The sequence below is a fragment of the Heptranchias perlo genome, chromosome X (genome assembly GCF_035084215.1).
Source record: "Heptranchias perlo isolate sHepPer1 chromosome X, sHepPer1.hap1, whole genome shotgun sequence".
Classification (NCBI taxonomy): domain Eukaryota; kingdom Metazoa; phylum Chordata; class Chondrichthyes; order Hexanchiformes; family Hexanchidae; genus Heptranchias; species Heptranchias perlo.
The window spans coordinates 21,088,247-21,094,246 of record NC_090370.1 but is presented as its reverse complement, the minus strand read 5'-3'; positions in this window follow the sequence as shown (position 1 = coordinate 21,094,246).

The window sequence follows — 6,000 nt, the reverse complement described above, 5'->3', positions numbered from 1 at the left end:
TCCTTTGCCTCGGGTGGAGGAAACTTCACATTCATTCTGGATCCTTCAATGGTTTGCCTGTGGAAAGAAACGTATCTCTTGTAACTCAAGAACAGGTGAGGTAGAAAATACAAAAGTGATCAGTTTAATATCTCTGTTAATAATTATTTTGAATATCCACAAATGAAAACCAGTGATACAAAGAGTGTCAGTGTCTGACTCCACTGCAGTACTGCAGCACTCAGCTTCTGTATACCAGGTGTGTTGGGCGATTTTAAAACAATTTAGTGATATCCAGACACAACCCAACCCCTGCACTGATCCATGAATGGGACTACCCGATGGGGAGGGGCCTTTGTACCGGTCAGGTTTCTCATCCCCTCTCCCATGGGATTAACCGTTCAACTGAAAGCAAAGAGCCGCTGTTTAAAATGTGTCCTTCACACTTCTCACCTGGTGCCTGCAACAGATGCTCTTTGTTTCACTCCCCACGTCCTGACTGTCCGGCTCTGTTTCCACTGTTCACTGTCCAATAACAATAAACAGGGTGAGACTGGAAATAAACCAGGAACAATTCACTCCTGGTTTGGGGAGAGAAAGCAGCAATGATTTTAATAGCAGGTTCTTCCCATTCTGTCTCCCTCACCCTGGACACACCCCGGACACACACAGCCCGAGAATGCCCTCTCCCTTCCCCCGCTCACTCCATGTTCCGGGACCAGTTCCTGATCCACTCCGCCTCTTACAAACAGCCCCCGGACTCAATGCCGATCTCTGAGCCCATCTGCGGACACGGTCCCGAAGCGATGAGCTGCTGTAACGAGGCTGCTCTTTGCTCCCTTCCCCCGGGGGCCGTGATCTCTCCATTCCCGGCTGTTTTGAACCATCTTCTTCCGCTCACTGAGGGAATGGCGCCCACAGGCCGAGCTGGGGGGGGGGGGGAGCGCGCATGCGCTCTTCTGCTCACCAGCAAGCAGCGCTGGGGGCGGGGCTGAGTCACGCATGCGCAGATATCTGGTTTAATTCCCAATACAAAAATCGGTGGAAACTTTCCCCAATTGGAATTTTTCAGAGTCTGAGCAAAGGAAGTGGGGGAAAGGTCAGAGGGAATGGGGTCCACAGGCAGTGCAGGAACAGGCACCAGAATGGGAAACAGATGGGATTCCACCAGTGCCGAACGCTGGAATCCAGACTGACTTTACAATCTCCAACTATTAAACTGGATGTTTCCATCCCTGCTGTTTCTCTCGGTATCTTTTGATGGTAAATAGACTTTCAGAGATAAAGTGGGACGTTTTGAAATGAGCCAATGTGTTCTGTTCATTCTTGGCCCCTTTACCGATTAAGTAACGTGTGACTCCGAAACTGAAGGCAGGTTTTCTCAAACCAATCCTGGAGAAACATGGGAGAAACGTTGGAGTCGGTGTATTTGCTGGTACTGTGCAGGATTAATATCTGACAGCAACAGTCCCAGGTTAATATAATCAGAGTGAGACTCTCGGTCACTGAGAGTAATCGCGAACGGATCTGATTTGCAAAACCGAATATGGTACAACAGGCAAGACAGTGTTAAATTCGGCCCACATTGATTTTCTCACTCTCTGCACTGTCGCTGACTGTTGGATTAATAGTGTGTCCGTCTTTGGCATATCAGTGAGAGATAAGAATGCATCTTCTGTCTCTCCAACGGGATTTTCTGCATAAAACGCAACTTTACAGGTCAGACTGGAACTGATACTGTGGCGCTGTGCCTCTCCGCTCGCTCTGTGATCGTATCAGTCTCTCTTTCTCTCCCACTCTGATGCTGCATATGAAGGTTGGATGCAGCTATTGGGGTTGATATGAACACAATGAAGTGTAAGATTGAAAGTGTGTCTCTCTCTCTGGTGCTGGACATGAAGGTGGGATACTGTCTAATATAAACAGAGAGAATGGGGTGTCCGGGCCTCACTGTAACTGGGGATGGGTTCGGCTCCAGTCCAGTTCATGGTCATTTTCTTTTCACAGATTCAGGGCGAGAGTCTCTGTGAGACGGTAACACTGGCGGAGAAACTCCGCGTCACAACTCAACCCCAACACATGAGATTCTCCAAATCAGCTGGAATAAGGTGTTTGTGAAATGCTGAACCCGTCTGGGAGGGGATGTGTGGGGAGATAGAATCGGGTGTGGGACTGAAATGGAAGCAGGCGGGTTGACTAGTTATAGAAGGGACTGTATTTCGGCAGGAATATTACTGTCTGTTAATTGTAACGGGGCTTATTTAAAAGCTCCGGGTTCCTGGGAATCCTTGAATATGAAGCCCGAATCTGTAAGGGTTTGTGCGGACCGCTGTCTTTCGGTTCTAATATCGATAAACGGTTTGAAATTGCCGGTGGAGAAAGCTGGAGGTGGAGCTGGAAGATCAGAGGCCGCTCTCCGCCCTGTCCATCACTCTGTCTCCTCCCCTCCCGCCCTCTCTATTTGATCCCCATGTGGAACCAACGCGGGTAGGTGGACTCGAAACACGGTGTATTAGTCAATAAGGCGAAAGGCGAATCATATTTCTGATCTCCTGGGCACCAGGCCGTTCACTGTTATTTGTTTCTGTACAGAGTTACATTTCAGTGATTCCCCAGTGAGTTTGATGCGTTATGTAAATAATCCAACAAAATGGAACAGAAACGGAGCGAAGCGCTGAATCCCACAGATGTTGAAAGGTTAGTCGAGCAGTTCTGGTGATGCTTTACGAGCCCAGCTTGGCAAGTAGTTGAAATAAATACAAGAAATCTGGTGATATGTGGACTGGGGTCCATAAGTTACCGTTTAAAGTACCGGAATGTGGTCGGTGCCCCGACTCCAGTCCCATTAATACCTCATCTCGTCCACAACGAGACAAAAGAAGCTCAAAGCAGCACTGGTAGCATGATATCAGCGTCTCCCTTCAGACAGTAACCAGCCCTTTCACAGATACAGTGAAAAGAGCCTTTACATCGAGTTACATCGAAATTACGTCACAGAAACAGGCCATTCGGCCCAATTGCTCTGATGCCGGCGTTTCTGCTGCTCACGCGCCTCCTCCTTCCTTACTTCATCTAACCCTATCGGCATATCCTTCTATTCCTTTCTCTCTCATGTGCTGATCTATCTTCCCCTTAAATGCATCAATACTATTGGCCTCAGCTATCCTGAGAAACCCTATCATTATCTTAAATTTTTTTATCAGGTCAACCGTCAGCCTTCACTTTTCCACTGAAACGAGACCCAGTCTGCTCAGCCTTTCCTGATAAGAATATCCTTTCATTTCTGGTATCATCCTTGTGAATCTTATTTGCATCTTCTCCAATGCCCCTATGTCTATAATATGGAGACCAGAACTGTTCGCACTATTCCAAATGTGGTCGAACCAAGATTCCATACTCGTTTAACATAACTTCTTAGCTTTTCAATACTATCCCTCTCGAAATGAATCCTAGTGTTTGATTTGCCTTTTTATCACCAGCGTCGCTACTTTCAGTAATTTGTTCATCTGCACCACGAGATCCATTTGCTCCTCTATCCCGTTTAGACTCTTATTATCCAAACAGTATGTGATCTCCTTATTCTTCATTCTGCAAGTTTATTAATGTCCTCTTGAATTTTGACACATTCTTCCTTTGTATTAAAGACATCCCCCAATTTGATGTCATCGGCAAATTTTGAAATTGTACATCCGATTCCGGAATCCAAATCATTATTGTAAATTGTGAAGAACAGTGGTCCCAGCACCGATTCCTGTGGAACTCCACTTCCCAACTATTGCCAGTCTGAGTACCGACCCTGGACCTCTATTCTCGGTTTTCTGTTTTGTAGCCAGCTTCCGATCCATTCTAAAACCTGTCCACGTGCTCTGAACTTAGCCATGCGTCAACAATGCGGTACATTATCGAAGGCCTTCGGAAAATCCAAATATATCACATCTACAACATGAACCTAGTCTATCTGTTCCTTCTTCAAATGATTTAATAAGTTTGGTCCTGTTATTAGATTAAATCTTTGTTTTATGTGTTCATGGGATGTGGGCGTCGCTGGTGAGGCCGGCATTTCATCCCCATCCCTAATTGCCCTTGAGAAGGTGGTGGTGAGCCGCCTTCTTGAACCGCTGCAGTCTGTGTGGTGAAGGTTCTCGCACAGTGCTGTTAGGAAGGGAGTTCCAGGATTTTAACCCAGCGACGATGAAGGAACGGCGATATATTTACAAGTCGAGATGGTGTTTGACTTGGAGCAGAACGTGCAGGTGGTGTTGTTCCCATGTACCTGCTGCTCTTGTCCTTCTAGGTGGTAGAGGTCGCGGGTTTGGGAGGTGCTGTCGAAGAAGCCTTGGCGAGTTGCTGCAGTGCATCCTGTGGATGGTACACACTGCAGCCACAGTGTGCCGGTGGTGAAGGGAGTGAAGGTTTAGGGTGGGAATGGGGTGCCAATCAAGCGGGCTGCTTTGTCCTGGATGTTGTCGAGCTTCTTCAGTGTTGTTGGAGCTGCACTCATCCAGGCAAGTGGAGATTATTCCATCACACTCCTGACTTGTGCCTTGTCGATGGTGGAAAGGCTTTGGGGAGTCAAGAGGTGAGTCACTCGCCGCAGAATACCCAGCCTCTGACCTGCTCTTGTAGCCACAGTATTTATATGGCTGGTCCAGTTAAGTTTCTGGTCAATGGTGACCCCCAGGATGCTGATGGTGGCGATGGTAATGCCGTTGAATGTCAAGGGGAGGTGGTTAGACTCTCTCTTTTTGGAGATGGTCATTGCCTGGCATTTGTCTGGCGCGAATTTTACTTGCCACTTATGAGCCCAAGCTTGGATGTTGTTCAGGTCTTGCTGCATGCGTGCTCAGACTGCGAATGGAACTGAACACTGTGCAATCATCAGCGAACATCCCCATTGCTGACCTTATGATGGAGGGAAGGTAATTGATGGAGCAGCTGAAGATGGTTGGGCCTCGGACACTGCCTTGAGGAATTCCTGCAGCAATGTCCTGGGGCTGAGATGATTGGCCGCCAACAACCACTACGATCTTCCTTTTTGCTAGGTATGACTCCAGCCACTGGAGAGTTTTACCCCTGATTCCCATTGACTTCAATTTTACGAGGGCTCCTTGCTGCCACACTCGGTCAAATGCTGCCTTGATGTCAAGGGCAGTCACTCTCACCTCACCTCTGGAATTCAGCTCTTTTGTCCATGTTTGGACCAAGGCTGTAATGAGGTCTGGAGCCGAGAGATCCTGGCGGAACCCAAACTGAGCATCGGTGATCAGGTTATTGGTGAGTAAGTGCCACTTGATAGCACTGTCGAAGACACCTTCCATCACTTTGCTGATGATTGAGAGTAGACTGATGGGGCGGTAATTGGCCGGATTGGATTTGTCCTGCTTTTTGTGAACAGGACATACCTGGGCAATTTTCCACATTGTCGGGTAGATGCCAGTGTTGTCACTGGACTGGAACAGCTTGGCTGGAGGCGCAACTAGTTCTGGAGCACAATTCATCAGCACTACAGCCGGGTTGTTGTCGTGGCCCATAGCCTTTGCTGCATTCAGTGCACTCAGCCGTTTCTTGATATCACGTGGAGTGAATCGAATTAGCTGAAGACTCGCTTTTCTGATGGTGGGGATATCGGAAGGAGGCCGAGATGGATCATCCATTCAGCACTTCTGGCTGAAGATGGTTGCAAACGCTTCAGCCTTGTCTTTTGCACTCACGTGCTGGACTCCGCCATCGTTGAGGATGGGGATGTTGACAGAGCCTCCAACTCCCGTTATGTGTTTAATTATCCACCACCATTCACGACTGGATGTGACAGGACTTCAGAGTTCAGCATAGTTCCCCTTTCGCAGGACCTGTGAACACGGCGCACATGGAACTGCAGTCCTGCCCAGGATGAGCGAAACTTGGTCTTGGCCCGATCTTTACCGCCGGATTTTCCTCTTCCAGGCTTTTCCACAATCTCACAAACACTTTCACAAAGAATGAAGAAATCTTCCCTAACTCGCCCTTCTTATACCTTCTGGA